The sequence below is a fragment of the Rhinoderma darwinii genome, chromosome 5 (genome assembly GCF_050947455.1).
Source record: "Rhinoderma darwinii isolate aRhiDar2 chromosome 5, aRhiDar2.hap1, whole genome shotgun sequence".
Classification (NCBI taxonomy): Eukaryota; Metazoa; Chordata; class Amphibia; order Anura; family Rhinodermatidae; genus Rhinoderma; species Rhinoderma darwinii.
The window spans coordinates 224,414,524-224,432,071 of record NC_134691.1 but is presented as its reverse complement, the minus strand read 5'-3'; the positions used below and the strand labels follow the sequence as shown (position 1 = coordinate 224,432,071).

General features: G+C 44.7%; 1 protein-coding gene across 2 annotated transcripts in view; it reads left to right on the top strand.

Annotated features, from left to right (window-relative positions):
- TRANK1 (tetratricopeptide repeat and ankyrin repeat containing 1) overlaps positions 1 to 17,548 on the top strand; it is a 281,007-nt gene that overhangs the window by 51,394 nt on the left and 212,065 nt on the right. Inside the window, exon 2 of one of the 2 annotated variants that reach the window (XM_075826965.1) lies at positions 3,939 to 4,072. The exons of the other annotated variant lie outside the window; for it this stretch is intronic. The gene's annotated coding sequence lies outside the window, so the exon portion shown is untranslated. The remainder of the gene's footprint in view (positions 1 to 3,938; positions 4,073 to 17,548) is intronic. 2 annotated transcript variants of the gene reach the window in all.

Below are 17,548 nucleotides of genomic sequence, written 5' to 3'. Positions count from 1 at the left end.
ATCACACACACCGTTTTGATGCAGTTTTTCTGGCAGTTTTGGCTCTGTTTTTTTTTTTTAGCCAAACACAGAAGTGGACACACAAGAAAGGAGAAGCATCGGTCCTTTCTTTATACATTTCCTTCCTTTAGGATCCACGTCTGGATTTGGTTAATAAAAACGGAGCCAAAAACTGCATCAAAACGGTGTGTGATCCGGGCCTTAAGGCTGGGTTCACACGACCATGTTACGTCCGTAATGTACAGAACGTATTTCGGCCGGAAGACCCGGACCGAACTCAGTGCAGGGAGCCGGGCTCCTAGCATCATAGTGATGTACGACGCTAGGAGTCCCTGCCTCTGCGTGGAACTACTGTCCCGTACTGAAAACAGGATTACAGTACGGGACAGTTGTCCTGCAGAGAGGCAGGGACTCCTAGCGTCATACATCACTATGATGCTAGGAGCCCGGCTCCCTGCACTGTGTTGGGTCCGGGTCTTCCGGCCGAAATACGTTCCGTACATTACGGACGTAACATGGTCGTGTGAACCCAGCCTTAGGGTCAATGCACACGATGCATATTACGTGCGGTTTTGCCGCGCGTATTTGCATGGGGCAAAACCGCAGCGTAATACAGTACCAGCATAGACTTTGAGATTCCAGGTAATCTCATGTCAATGCTGCGGTATTTTTCGGGACGTAAATTGACCCGGGTGCATATTTTCGAAACCGCGGCATGTAAATTGATTCCGCTTGCAAATTATATCCCTGTAGTTCTACAGAAATATGCTACAAAAGCTGCAGCATTAAAACGCGATTTACGCAGCAAAACGCATCAATAATGCACGTGCGTTTTTTTGTCTGCGAATTTCTTGCAGCCACATCTTTCTTTTCCGCAGTGAAGTGTGCATGTAGCCTTAGGGTGAATGCACATGATGCGTATTACATGCGGTTTTGCTGCAAGGATTTGACCTACGGTGCATTTTTACAATCCGCAGCATGTTAATTTATCTTGCGTTTCTGCTTGCGAATTCAATCTGCCTTGTGCTGTGGAAAATCACACAAATCCGCGGGTTTTACCTGCAAATTTCTTGCGGTTTTGCAGCGTATTTTCTGCCACAAAATACGCAACTTGTGCATGTAGCAAAATACGCAACTTGTTCATGTAGCCTTAGGCTGAGTTCACATGGGACGTATACGCTGCGTAAATGCACGCAGCGTATCCGTCCTGTGCACCGTAAGGAATTCCGGCCGAAAAACTGCAGCACTTAGCCGGCCTGCTAGTAGGCCATCCTCCTGTGATGACGTTTCATCTCAGGAGACCGCTGTAGCCTTTGAATGACTGCAGCGGCGGTCACATGCGATGAAACGTCATCCCAGGAGGCTGGCGTTCTGGCCTCATGGGATGACGTTTCATCCCATGTGACCGCCGCTACAGCCTGTGATTGGCTGCAGCTGACAACATGGGATAAAATGTCATCCCAGGAGGTCACGCTGGAGTGAGGAACACAGAATTCTGGGCAAGTATGTTATTTTTTTCTCCGAGTTGCGTTTTTTGCGGTGGGATCGCTGCGAACTTGCCGCAAAACCGCAACAACTGCTATTTGTTGCGGGATTTACCTCCCCACGGAATTCAGTGGTGAAAACCGCCACAAATTAGCAGCGTTTATGCAAATACAATTGACATGCTGCGGAATAAAACTGCACTGCAGGTCAATTTCTGAGCGTATTTTTCCGCTCAGTATTTACGCAGCGTGAGGATGAGATTTGTTTTATCTCATCCACTTTTCTGCTACTGTATTTTCTGTTGTATTCCGTTGCGAAAAAACCACAGTATTTGTCACAATTTGTGAACTGAACCTTAGGGGTTGTCTTGGAAAAAGGGTCTGCTATTGTTTTTTTATTTTGTGTTTTTAGAAACCGCTCAACTCTTGTCTATAGTTTGTGTCCGGTATAACAGCTGAGCCCCATTCACTTGGATAGGTCTAAGCTCCAATACCAGACAAAGCCATGAGCAAGAGTTAAGCTGCTTCATGAGAAGAGAAAAAAAAACGAACAAACTTATTTTCTAATCTCGGACAATCCTTTTAACTGTATGAAGTGGTTAATACTCCCCTCTGTGCCAGCAACATGCATGCATGCACACAGGTTGTCCTTAGATATTGATTGCCTATCCTTAGGCAGCACCCCCTCCAATCAGCTGACTGAATGGGCCCCACGTTGTTTACTAGGCACACAGCACCATACATTTTGTAGCTGCTGTGCCTGGTATAGCAGGACTAAGCTGCAGTACCATGCACAACCAGTACAAAATGTACAGTGCTGTGCCTGGCAAACAATAAAGGGGTGCGGTGCAGACTGGAGGGCTGCGGCCTCTTCACTCAACAAATCTTCACCAAGGGTAGGCCATCAATATCGAAGTCCTAGAAAATCTCTTTAACCCTTTCCCACTGCAGCGATTTTTCAGATCTTCACTTTTGTTTTTTCCTTCACACCTTCCAAAATCCATACGTTTTTATTTTTATTTCTCATCAATATTGCCGTACGAGGGCTTGTTTTTTGCGCGATGAGTTGTAGATTATTACAGCACTATTTATTGTACCATATAATGTAGTGGGAAACTGGGGAAAAAATATTTGTGGAGTGGAATAGGAAAAAAACAGCAATTCCTCAAGCTTTTAGGGGGGTTTGCTTTTACAGAGTTCGCGCGCGGTAAAAACGACATGTTACCTTTATTCTGTGGGTCAATACGATTCCGGCGATACCAAATTTATATAGTTTTTTTTATGTTTTACTATTTTACAAGGAAAAAACTGATTGTTAGAAATTTTGCGTTTTGTCCCCACATTCTGAAAGCCATAACTGGTTTTTTTTTTCCGTTAATTGAACGTTATTAGGGTTTATTTTTTGCGGGGCGAGCTGTAGTTTCTATTGGTACCATTTTGGGGTACATACATTTTTTACGGTATTCACCGTGCGAACTAAATAATGATATATTGCAATAGTTCAGATTTACAGACGTGTCAATACCAGTTATGTTAAATTTTTATATTTTTTACATTGTGCATTTGGGAAAAGGGTTATTTGAACTTGTTATATATATATATATGTGTGTGTGTGTGTGTGTATATATATATATATATATATTTATTTATTTTTTATATTAAAAAAACTATCTTTTACAAGCCTTCTTTACTGTGAGAACTGTGCATCTATGGAATAGCCTACCGCAGGAGATGGTCACAGCAGGGACAGTAGATGGCTTTAAAAAAGCTCAGATAATTTCCTAGAACAAAAAAATATTAGCTCCTATGTGTAGAAATGTTTCCCTTCCCTTTTCCCATCCCTTGGTTGAACTTGATGGACATGTGTCTTTTTTTCAACCGAACTTACTATGTAACTATATATATATATTTTATACTTGTCCCCCTAGGGGACTTGAACCAGTGATCGTTAGATTGCTTGCATGATCTACTGCACTACTAATATATTGCAGTATATTGTGACGCTGACACTCTCGTATGAAGCCCTTTAACCGCGGCATTTAACGGGTTAAACGAGCGCTATCGCGTTCGTTACACTGAAGTATTGGCTGTAAGATACAGCCGACATGCTTGTTCTATGGAGCCCGCTCCATACTCCCCCCACCCAACGTGCGCCGTATATATATGGCGGATGACGGGAAGGGGTTAATATAAATTCATAAAAATACATTTATGAAAATGCTCCAGACCACTGTGTGGTTTTAATAACAGTTGATACCTTTGTGAATGAAGTGCCTCTTTACCTACTGTTTGTAAAGAGTGCAGGCTATAAAAATACTGTATGTTTAATGCCTTGTCAGTCGTGTATGGGTTAAATAGTGCAATGTTTGTGTGGCTTTAGGCCTTCTCAAATACAGATACTTTGTCAGAAAATGAAACCGAAACTTTATGGTGATTTCTCTGCTTTGACATCAGGAGACTGAAACTCAAGACAAGGTTTTATAGGAGTATGCAAATACAGAACTCAGTGGCTGTATTGTTCCTGAAAAGGACTAGACAGCTGTTGTCCTTCCTTAGTCTCCCTGACTCCTTTCTTCTGTGGGGAAAAGGTAATGTGTTAAATGTTTATTATTACTCCTTCTCCCTCAAAATATGATTGATTATTGTAGATTCTGTTCTTAATCAGCTGTGTTATGCATCTGAAAATTGGCTGTGCTGTGTTCAGACCAGTAGATAATGTTATCACTGGACACATTACTTTGACACAACATATTCGCAATGTTTTTTTGGTTGGGTGGGTACAGCCCTGGGCCACATATATCAATGTATTTGCACCTTTTTTGGTGTTTTTTGTCATAACTGCTGTGTGGTTATTAAAGAGGCTCTGTCACCACATTATAAGTGCCCTGTCTCCTACATAAGGAGATCGGCGCTATAATGTAGGTGACAGCAGTGCTTTTTATTTAATAAAACAAGCTATTTTCACCACTTTATTAACGATTTCAGATTTATGCTAATGAGTTGTTTAATGCCCAAGTGGGCGTATTTTTTCTTTAGACCAAGTGGGCGTATTACAGGGGAGTGTATGACGCTGACCAATCAGCATCATGCACTCCTCCCCATTCATTTAGGCAGCACATAGGAATCCTTTTAGATCGCTATGTGCTGTCTTATACTAACACATTAACAATACTGAAGTGTTTAGACAGTGAATAGACATTCCACGGGATGTCTATTCACAATCCCTGCACTTCGTTACTCTGTCACCACATTATAAGTGGCCTATCTTCTAAATAAGGAGATGAGCGCTATAATGTAGATGACAGCAGTGCTTTTTATTTAGAAAAACGATCTATTTTCACCATGTTATTAGCGATTTTAGCTTTATGCTAATTAGTTTCTCAATGGACAACTTGGCGTGTTTTACTATTGACCAAGTGGGCGTTGTACAGGGGAGTGTATGACGCTGACCAATCAGCATCATGCACTCCTCTCCATTCATTTAGTCAGTGCATAGGAATCCTTTCAGATCGCTATGTGCTGTCTTATACTAACACATTAACGATACTGAAGTGTTGAGACAGTGAAAAGACATTCCACAGGATGTCTATTCACAATCCCGACACTTCGTTACTGTTTCTGTAGTAGCTACAGCAGAGCAAGCGTAATCTCGTTGTAACCTGTCATTTAGGCCGGATTTACACGAGCGTGTGCGTTTTGCGCGCGCAAAAAACGCTGCGTTTTGCGCGCGCAAAAGGCATTTGACAGCTCTGTGTGTCATCCGTGTATGATGCGCGGCTGCGTGATTTTCACGCAGCCGCCATCATAGAGATGAGGTAGTCGACGCCCGTCACTGTCCAAGGTGCTGAAAGAGCTAACTGATCGGCAGTAACTCTTTCAGCACCCTCGACAGTGAATGCCGATCACAATATACACCAACCTGTGAATAAAAAAAGACGTTCAAACTTACCATGACCTGCCTGCTTCCTCCAGTCCGGTCTCCCGGCCGTTGCCTTGGTGACGCGTCCCTCTCTTGTCATCCGGCCCCACCTCCCAGGATGACGCGGCAGGCCATGAGACCGCTGCAGCCTGTGATTGGCTGCAGCCTGTGCTTGGCCTGTGATTGGCTGCAGCTGTCACTTGGCCTGAATTGTCATCCCGGGAGGTCGGACTGGAGGAAGGAGCCGGGACTTATCGGTAAGTCCAAACTTCTGGTTTTTTTTACACGTATATGTATATTGTGATAGAAAGTCACTGTCCATGGTGCTGAAACAGTTTAAGTCTTTGAGCACCGTGGGCAGTCTCCTGACGTCGCGTACCCGAACATTTTTTGCCGGGTTCGGTCAAAACGAGTTCGGCCGAACCCGGTGAAGTTCGGTGCGCTCATCTCTAATTTGACACTCCGTTTGGATGTTTGTAACCAGAAAAGCACGTGGTGCTTTTCTGTTTACATTCATCCTTTTGACAGCTCTTGCGTGATTTTCGCGCATGCAACGCAGGACCGTCCGTGTGGCATGCGTTGTTTTCACGCACCCATTGAAGTCAATGGGTGCGTGTTGCGTGAAAAACGCAAGAATATAGAACATGTCGTGAGTTTTACGCAACGCACTCACGCAGCGCAAAATTCACGCATCGTCTAAACAGCCCCATAGACTATTATAGGTGCGTACGACACGCGTGAAAAGCACGCGCGTCGCACGCGCGTATAATACGCTCGTGTAAATGAGGCCTAACAGCGTGATCTTGCGAGATTACGCTTGCTCTGCTGTAACTATATATATATATATATATATATATATATATATATATATATATATATATATAATATCCCAGAAATAAATTCTGCAGCACTCCAGTAGTAAAGATGAAAAAAGTGTGGTTTCTGGGATATCTGTGTGTGTTTGTGTGTGTGTGTGTGTGTGTGTGTGTGTATATACACACAGATTAGTCACTGTGTTTAGTGTAAGTTTTTTATTAAATTAGTTTTACTTTTCTAGATACAGCTGCTCTGTATTCTCCATACAGAACAGCTGTATCTAGCGCTAAATCCTGTTCAGTGTCGGCGGGTCCTCCATATCTCTGACACGCAGGATCCACCTGTTATCACATCTACAGTAAATTCATAACTTAGATGTAATAGAATACAGGTGGATCCTGCATGTCAGGGACACGCAGGAACCGCTGTCACTGAACCCGTTAGGTCCGCGGGACTGACAGATTCAGGGAATGGCGAACTATACAGCTGTTCTGTATAGACAATACAGAGCAGCTGTATCTTCAAAAGTAAAACAAATTTTGAATAAAAATAATTAAGAGGTTACACAAAACACCCTGACCGGTTTATTAAAAAAAAAAACCCTCAAAGATGTTCACAGCCTTTAAAGGGAATGTGTTGCCAGCAAAACATGTTTTGTTTTTTTTTTTAGTTAAACAATTAGTGTATAGGTGATTAAACATTGTTCTAATTTTTTTTTTTTTTTCACGAGTCAGGAAATATTATAAATTGGATTCAATTGGATTCTAATTTATAATATTTCCCATTGCAGGTCACTAGATGGAGCCATTCCCAAAATTGCAGCATTGCATGTGGTAAAGCAACCACATTGCTTTATGCTGCAAAATTGGGTAAAAAGCCCTCGCTCTAGTGAGCTCTCAGCATCCCCCCTCCTTTATCCTGGCTAGTGCCGGGAGAAACGAGGGGTTTGAACGGTCTAACCTCCTACACTGTGTGTCGCCATTTTTTGAGCTAACACACAGTGTAGAAGGTTTACATACAGTAGTAAAACACACTGAAACACAAACATACATAGAAATCCCTTACCTGCTCCAGTCGCCGCCGCTCCCTCCGGTCCATCCGCTCCGTCTGCTGCCGCTGTTCCATGTGCACAAGTCCGGAAGCCGCGACCGGAAGTAGTCATCTTACTGTCCAGCCGCGACTTCCGGTCCACAGGAAAATGGTGCCGGACGGCGCGCATTTCAAATTGAACTGTGTGGGAGCGGCGCATGCGCCGTTCCCTCACAGCGGCGTACATGTTAGTGGATGGAACGGGCCCCGTTCGCAGTCCCTATGGGACTGGAGCTGCCGTATTCCATGTCTGTATGTGTCGTTAATCGACACATACAGAAATGGAAAAATAATGGCAGCCCCCATAGGGAAGAAAAAGTGTAAAAATAAGAAAAAGTAACACACAAACACACAAATTAATCCAAACGTTTTTAATAAAGCACTAACATCTTTAACATATAAAAAAAAAAATTGTGGTGACACTGTTCCTTTAAAGGGGTTTTCCGGAAGTAAAAAATTACTTTTAATTAAACTAAACAATATACTTCCTGTGCATACCCGTCCATTCGCGCCTAACTTCCGGTTTGCGGTTTCCGGTTTTCACAGTGTACGGTTACGTCATAAATGACGTAACTGTACCACGTGTTTTCCCCATCTGCTTAGAGCATGCGTGGTTGACACTACCACGCATGCTCTGTTAAATGATATGGCTGTGTCTTCAGCAGCAGTGTTTCATTGCGCATGCGCAAGTCTTAATATGTGGTGTCGGTGTGCACTGTGACGGCCGTGTCTGCCGTAGCTCGCTCTCTCCTCCTCCTCACAGTCCGAAGCGCATGTGAGGAGGAGGAGGAGGGTGTTTATTTGCTCACTGTAGGAGCGGAATCCCCAAACCCGGGATTGGGGATTCCGCTCCAGGAGAAGTCACAGACTTCACTGTGTCCATATATGGACAGTGACGTCAGGACTTCTGAAGCGGAATCCCCGCCGATGTGGCCGGGGATTCCGCTCCAGGAGAAGTCACTGACTTCACTGTGTCCATATATGGACAGTGACGTCAGGACTTCTGAAGCGGAATCCCCGCCGATGTAGCCGGGGATTCCGTTCCAGGAGAAGTACCTCACTTCACTGTTCATATATGGACAGTGAAGTGAGGGATTTCTCCAGAGCCGTCCCCTACGGAGGGTGGCATTACCTACAGGGGGGGCTATGTGGCATTACCTACAGGGGGGGCTATGTGGCATTACCTACAGGGGGGGCTATGTGGCATTACCTACAGGGGGGTCTATGTGGCATTACCTACAGGGGGGTCTATGTGGCATTACCTACAGGGGGGGCTATGTGGCATTACCTACAGGGGGGGCTATGTGGCATTACTTACAGGGGGGGCTATGTGGCATTACCTACAGGGGGGGGCTATGTGGCATTACCTACAGGGGGGCTATGTGGCATTACCTACAGGGGGGGCTATGTGGCATTACCTACAGGGGGGGCTATGTGGCATTACTTACAGGGGGCTGTGTGGCATTACTTACAGGGGGCTGTGTGGCACTGCCTACAAGGGGGATGTGTGGCATTGCCTACAGGGGGGCTGTGTGGCATTACCTACAGGGGGGCTGTGTGGCATTACCTACAGGGGGGCTGTGTGGCATTACCTACAGGGGAGCTGTGTGGCATTACCTACAGGGGGGCTGTGTGGCATTACCTACAGCGGGGCTGTGTGGCATTACCTACAGCGGGGCTGTGTGGCATTACCTACAGGGGGGCTGTGTGGCATTACCTACAGGGGTGCTGTGTGGCATTACCTACAGGGGGGCTGTGTGGCATTACCTACAGGGGGGCTGTGTGGCATTACCTACAGGGGGGCTGTGTGGCATTTCCTACAGGGGGGCTGTGTGGCATTTCCTACAGGGGGGCTGTGTGGCATTACCTACAGGGGGGCTGTGTGGCATTACCTACAGGGGGGCTGTGTGGCATTACCTACAGGGGGGCTGTGTGGCATTACCTACAGGGGGGCTGTGTGGCATTACGTACAGGGGGGCTGTGTGGCATTACCTACAGGGGGGCTGTGTGGCATTACCTACAGGGGGACTGTGTGGCATTACCTACAGGGGGACTGTGTGGCATTACCTACAGGGGGACTGTGTGGCATTACCTACAGGGGGACTGTGTGGCATTACCTACAGGGGGGCTGTGTGGCATTACCTACAGGGGGGCTGTGTGGCATTACCTACAGGGGGCTGTGTGGCATTACCTACAGGGGGGCTGTGTGGCATTACGTACAGGGGGCTGTGTGGCATTACCTACAGGGGGGCTGTGTGGCCTTACCTACAGGGGGGCTGTGTGGCCTTACCTACAGGGGGCTGTGTGGCATTACCTACAGGAGGGCTGTGGCAGTATCTATAGAAGGTAGTGAATGGGGCCGCAATTCTCTAGTGGATTTTCGGGGGAATTGCGCCCACAAAAGCACGTTAGTGTGTATGGGGCCTTACATACATTTATAGTAAATTATGTAAAAAAAAAAGAAGCTTTTTACCATTGTTTGGAGTAGTGTTTGGCGTTTGTTTCACTGTAAGGCTATGTTCACACAGAGTATTTTGGGGGAGGAATATCTGCCTCAAAATTCAGTTTGGAACTTTGAGTCAGATATTCCTCTCCCTGCACGCCGATTTTCGCGGCAATTATCGCGCCGTTTTTCGCCCGCGGCCATTGAGCGCCGCGGGCATAAAACAGCGAGAAATACGCTTTCTCCTGCCTCCCATTGAAGTCAATGGGAGGTCAGAGGCGGAAGCGCCCGAAGATAGGGCATGTCGCTTCTTTTTCCCGCGAGGCAGTTTTACAGCTCGCGGGAAAAAGACGCCGACGCCTCCCATTGAAATCAATGGGAGGCGTTCTCGGGCCGTTTCTGCCGAGTTTTGCGACGCGGTTTCCGCGTCAAAAAACTCGGCAAAATACCCCGTGTGAACATAGCCTAAGGCCCTGTTCACACAGTTATTTGCAGGCAGAAAATTCTGCCTCAAAATTTCGCTTGAATTTTCAGCCAGATTTTGATCTGCCTCCACGCCGTTTGCCACGATTTTCGCCCGCGGGCATTGAGCGCAACGGGCAAAAACGCTGCAAAAAACGCTTTCTCTGCCTCCCATAGATGTCAGAGGGAGGTCAGAGGAGTAAACGCCCGAAGATAGGGCATGTCGCTTCTTTTTCCCTCAATGGCCGCGGACAAAAAACGTGGCAAACGGCGTGCAGGCAGGTCAAAATCTGCCTCCAAATTCAAGACAGAATCTTGATGCAGAATTTTCTGCCAGCAAAAAAACTCAGTGTGAACAGGGCCTAATACAGGATCTATTGGAACAGATCCAGCAGCAGGTGAGGTAAATGTGCTGACTGGATTGTGTGTACCAAGATGTCGGACTTCGGTGGAGTGGGCAGACTTAGGGCATGTTCACACGGCCTATTTTCGTCCGTTTTTCGGGCCGTAAACTCCCGAAAAATCCGAAGCAGAACGCCTCCAAACATCTGCCCATTGATTTCAATGGGAAAACGGCGTTCTGTTCCTTAGGAGCGTTTTTTTATGTGTTTTTTTACACATAAAAAAACGACCGCGAAAAAGAAGTGCAGGAAGCCTCTTGAGACGTTTTTGGAGCCGTCTTCCATAGACTGTAGTGAAAAAAGCTCCAAAAACGGGCGTAAAAAACGCAGCGAAAATCGCGATTTGCACAAAAAACTTCTGAAAATCAGGAGCTGTTTTCTCTTGAAAACGGCTCCGTATTTTGAGACGTCTTTGCCTGTGAACATACCCTGACATTTATCAGGCTGTGGAAGGGGCGGGGGAGGGAGATGGGTGCCTGGACTTAGATCAGGGATAGATGGAGGCACAAAGGATAATGATGATTATTACTGTAAGGGCTTATTCAGACGAACGTGTAATACGTCCGTGCAACGCGCGTTCTTTTTACGCGCCTTGCACGGAACTATATTAGTCTATGGGGCCGTGCAGACTGTCTGTGAGTTTCATGCAGCGTGTGTCCGCTGCGTAAAAGTCACGACATGTCCGATATTTGTGTGTTTGCGCATCACGCACCCATTGAAGTCAATGGGTGCGTGAAAATCAATCGCAGCACACGGAAGCACTTCCGTGGTACGCGCGTGATTCGCGCAACAGCAGTAAAAAGTATGAATGAAAACAGAAAAGCACCACGTGCTTTTCTGTTTACAAACATACAAACGGAGTGTCATAATGATGGCGGCTGCGCGAAAATCACGCAGCCATGCATCATACGCTGCTGACACACGGAGCTGTTATGTACCTTTTGCGCGCACAAAACGACATGTTTTTTGCGCAAGCAAAAGGCACACGCTGGTGTAATCCGGCCTCAGACTGTGTGCAGGGAGGGAGCGTCTGCCTGTAATCTGTAATTAGAGCAGGGAAGGACCATGTGACCATAGAGGGGCGTGGCAGTATGCAAATAGCTGAGGTGCTTTGGAGGAAGGGGGAGGATGCAACTGTCTCCTCAGATGCAGCCGGGGATCATGGGTATGGTGTGTTACAAGACAGGAAACAGCCAGTAAGGGATGTAAACAAACAGCAAGGGATGTAAACAAACAGAAAAAGCAGCAGTGACGATGGAAATCAAACAGAAACTGGTTAGAAGTTTAATAGGGGGTATTAGGGAAGGCAAATCAAGGCTGGGGGACATTTTTTCAAATTTTTTTTTTTCCTGGACAACCCCTTTAATGCCACGTACGTCAGTTTGAAAAAGTGGAGTGAAAAGTGGGTGTGGCTTAGACCTAAATATGCAACTTTTTCAAAAGCCACAAATGTAAAAAAAAAAAAATTCCATCTCCACTCCACACAGACCCTGGCACAAAAAAAGCTGCTTTTTGCCAGTGTTAGGCTTCGTTCACATCTGCGTCAGGGCTCCGTTCCGTCTGAGCTTTCCATCGGAACGGAACCCTGACTGACACAAACTGAAACGAAAGTTTTCCGTTTCCATCACCATTGATTTCAATGGTGACGGATCTGGTGCCAATGGTTTCAGTTTGTCTCCGTTGTGCAAGGGTTTTGTCGCTTTGACGGGATGCATACCGTAGTCTAAATCAATGGTGATGGAAATAGAAATCTTTGGTTTCAGTTTGTGTCAGTGATGTCTATTCACACTTCCGACACTTCTGTAAAGTTTCTGTGGGACTTAACTCACACAGCACAGGGTGATCTCGCGAGATCCCGATGTGCTGTCATTCACAGAAATGTTACCGAAGTGTCGGGAGTGTGAATAGACATCGCGTCCTGGCTGGAGGCTATGTCTATTCACTCTCAAGACACTTCGGTAAAGTTAATGTGGGAGTATGTGGTATGTGTATCTAATCCAATCATGTGTGATACTGTCTGCTTAGCCACTGAATCTAATCCCATCATGTGCGATACTGTCTGCTGGGCCCTATATCTAATCCTATCATGTGTGATACTGTCTGCTGGGCCCTATATCTAATCCAATCATGTGTGATACGGTCTACTGGGCCCTATAACTAATCCTATCATGTGTGATACTGTCTGATGCGCCCTATATCTAATCCAATCATGTGTGATACTGTCTGCTTAGCCACTGAATCTAATCCCATCATGTGTGATACTGTCTGCTGGGCCCTATATCTAATCCTATCATGTGTGATACTGTCTGCTGGGCCCTATATCTAATCCTATCATGTGAGATACTGTCTGCTGGGCCCTATATCTAATCCAATCATGTGTGATACTGTCTACTGAGCCACTGTGTCTAATCCTATCATGTGTGATACTGTCTAATGAGCCACTGTATCTAATCCCATCATGTGTGATACTGTCTGCTGGGCCCTATATCTAATCCAATCATATGTGATACTGTCTGCTGAGCCACTGTATCTAATCCTATCATGTGTGATACTGTCTGCTGAGCCACTGTATCTAATGCAATCATGTGTGATACTGTCTGCTGGGCCCTATATCTAATCCAATCATGTGTGATACTGTCTTCTGAGCCACTGTATCTAATCCCATCATGTGTGATGCTGTCTGCTGGGCCCTATATCTAATCCAATCATGTGTGATACTGTCTGCTGAGCCACTGTATATAATCCTATCATGTGTGATACTGTCTGCTGGGCCCTATATCTAATCCAATCATGTGTGATACTGTCTACTGAGCCACTGTGTCTAATCCTATCATGTGTGATACTGTCTTCTGAGCCACTGTATCTAATCCCATCATGTGTGATACTGTCTGCTCAGCCACTGTATCTAATCTAATCCTATCATGTGTGATACTGTCTGCTGGGCCCTATATCTAATCCCATCATGTGTGATACTGTCTGCTGAGCCAATGTATCTAATCCTATCATGTGTGATACTGTCTGCTGGGCCCTATATCTAATCCCATCATGTGTGATACTGTCTGCTGAGCCACTGCATATAATCCTATCATGTGTGATACTGTCTGCTGGGCCCTAGATCTAATCCAATCATGTGTGATACTGTCTGCTGAGCCACTGTATATAATCCTATCATGTGTGATACTGTCTGCTGAGCCACTGTATCTAATCTTATCCATAGCTTTAGGGTCGTAGTGCTATAGATATGCTGTCTCTCATATATATATATATATATATATATATATATATATATATATGCACATATTCATACACGCACACATTTTTAGTGACGCCCCTGTCTGCTAGTGCTGCATTGTTGGGTCACTTAGACGCAGCGATGCAGCTGAAAGCTACGGGCCATCGGCCCTGAGAAGTTTGGGGGGGGGGTGCCCAAGAAGAACCTTTGCATCGGGGCCCCTGTGCCAGAGGCATGGCCTAGCAGATGCCTGTCCGTTTTAAATGGACAGGCAGTAATACACTGCAATACAAAAGTATTGCAGTGTATTAAAAATGCGATCGGAGGATCGCATATTAAAGTCCCCTAGTGGGACTAGTTAAAAAAGAAGTTTAATAAAGTTAATAGAAAAAAAGTGAAATTACAAAATGCTTTACTACTAAAAAAAACGAAATAAAGTAAAAACGTTACATATTACATTAATTAACCCACATGGTAAACGCCGTAAAAAACAATGGAAATTTTTTTTTAAATCCTGGCTTAAATTTTTTTTTATAAAAAGTGATCATTTACATCTACTCCAAAATGGTACCAATAAAAACTACAAGTCGTCCCGCAAAACAAATGCCCTCATAAAGCTGCATCGGCGGAAAAATAAAAAAGTTATGGCTCTTCAAACATGGAGACACAAAAACAAATAATTTTGAAAAAAAATAAGTGTTTTTACTGTTTAAAAGTAGTAAAACATAGAAAATCTATACAAATTTGGTATCTTTGCAATCGTAACAACCCGCTGAATAAAGTCATTGTGTTATTTATACCAGACGGTAAACTTCGTAGATTTAGGACGCAAAAAAGAGTGGCACAATTTCTGTTTTTTTTTTCTATTCCCCCCCCCCCCCCCCCCAAAAAAAAAAGTTAATAAAAATTTATCAATAAGTTATATATACCCAGAAATGGTGCTATTAAAAATTACAACTTGTCCTGGAAAAAAAAAAGCCTTATACAGCTATGTCGATGCAAAAATAAAAAAGTTATAGCTCTTGGAATGCGATGATGGAAAAATGTAAAAAATAGCTTGGTCATTAACCCCTTCCCGACATTTGCAGTATGGGTACGCCATGGAAAGCATTGACTTCCCGCAAATTGCCGTACCCATATGCCAAATGTTTGGCACCGGCTCAGAAGCTGCGCCGGTGCCATCATCGCCGGATCTCAGCTGTATCTTACAGCTGACATCCGGCTGTAACGGCGGGGACCGAAATTAGCTTCGATCCCCGCCGTTAACCCCTTAAGTGCAGCGCTCAAACGTGAGTGCTGCACTTAAGGTGTTTGCAGCTCATCGGAACCCCAGCAATGAAATTGCCGTGGTTCCGGTGGCTGCAATGGCAACCGGAGGCCTAATACTGGCCTCCCGGTCTGCCTAGCACGGAAACCGGTCAAGATCCGCCCGGCGGCGGAGCCTGATCGGCTTCCGTAGCTGTCAGTGAATAACTGACAGATCTAATACATTGCACCACATAGGTAGTGCATTGAATTAGAAAAAAATAAATCTGACAGCTCGACCTTCAAGTCCCCTAGTGGGACATGAGAAAAAGTGTAAAAAACTATACCAGAGTTTGTTTTTTTGGTCACTTTGCCCCACAAATACAGGAATAAAAATTGATCCAAAAATCGCACGTATCCAAAAATGGTACCTATAAAAACTATAGCTCGTTTCGCAAAATACAAGCCCTCATACAGCTCCGTCGCAAAAAAATTAAAACGTTTTGGTTCTCATATCTTGGCGACAGAAAAAAGACATTATTTTTACAAAAGTAGTTTTATTGTGCAAAAAGTTGTAAAACATAAAAAAGTTCTATAAATTAGGTATCGCCGGAATCGTACTGACCCGCAGAATAACGTGAACATTTAATTTATAACGCGTGGTGAACGCTGTATAAAAAAAAACTAAATTAAACTATGCCAGAATTGCGTTTTTTTGTTTATCTGGCCTCCCAAAAAATAGGATAAACGGTGATCAAAAAGTCGCCAAAATGGTACCAATAATAACTACAGCTCGTCCCGCAAAAAAAAAGCCCTCATACCACTACATCTATGAAAAAATTAAATTAGTTATGGCTCCAATAAGTCAGCAAATAAAAAAATATGCAGAAGTGCCCGAGGGGAACATTTCTTCTGTTTCAAGATGCGATTTATCAAGGACCTAAAATTAGGGAACCAGGAAGGGGAGGGCCCAAACATATCTGCTAGAAGCGACGGTGCCCGTATTATACCAGGACAACATTTCCCAGCAAAATTCCCCAAACTGCAAAGGTGCAGAGTGTGGACCAAAAGGGGCATAAGAAAGGACGCCATTTATCAGTGCGACACCGGCCTGTGCAGAAAGGATTGTGTCACAGCGTAACACACATCTATTGATCATTTTATTGTTTATCCCATTATTATACCACCTGACTATGCCCCTGATGTACTCTGCCCAGCTTACATGTACCCCCACATTATAAACGGAAACACCAGCATTACTCAAACAAAAACCAAGCAAAATCCGCTCTCCAAAAGCCAAATGGCGCTCCCTCCCATCTAAACCCTACAGCGTGCCCAAACAGCAGTTTCCTTCCACCTATATGGCATCGTCATACCCGGGAGAATCCTTTTAACAATTTTTGGGGGGTGTCTCTCAAGTGGCATAAGCTGGGCATGACATATTTGCCACTGAAATGGCATATCTAGGGAAAAATATAAATTTTTAATTTGCACCATCCGCAGCGCATTCATTTATGGAAAAGACCTGTGGGGTGAAAATGCTCACTACACCCCTTAATAAATGCCTTGAGGGGTGAAGTTTCCAAATGGGGTCACTTCTCAGGGGTTTCTTTTTATTATTTCACATCTGAGCCTCTGCAGTTGTGAACCAATACTTTGTAAATCGCCAAATTAGGCCTCAATTTCCCATGGTACTCTTTCACTCCTGAGCCTGGTTGAACGTCCAGGCAAAAGATTAGGGCCACATGTAGGGTGTTTCTAAAACCGGGAAACACAGCATAATAATTAGAGAGCTGTCTTGTTATGGTGGCACAAGCTGGGCACCACATATTGGCATATCTATGAAAAAAAATCCCATTTTCACTCTGCAACATCGAGTGCACACTAATTTCTACAAAACACCTGCAGGGCTAACATGCTTACTACACCCCTAGGTAAATGCATTGAGGGGTGTAGTTTCCAAAATAGGGTCACTTCTGGGGGGTTTCCACTGTCTTGGTCCCACAGGCGCCCAGAAACCAATCCAGCAAAATCTGCACTCCAAATGGCGCTACTTCCCTTCTGAGCCCTGCTGTGTGCCCAAACAGCAGTTTATGACCACATACGGGGTATTGCCGTACTCGGGAGAAATTGCTTTACAAATGTTGGATTCTTTTTTTTCCTTTATTTGTTGAGAAAATGCAAAAATTTGCGCTAAAGCTACGTCTTATTGAAGAAAAAGGATTGTTTTTATTTTCACTGCCCAATTCTAATAAATTCTATGAAACATCTATGGGGTCTAAATGCTTACTACACCCCTAGATGAATTCCTCAAGGGGTGTAGTTTCCTAAATGGAGTCACTTTTTGGGCATTTTCATTGTTTTGTCCCCTCAGGGGCTTTGCAAATACGACATGGCCTCCACAAACCATTCCTGCTAAATGTGATCTGCAAAAGCCAAATAGCGCTATTTCCATTC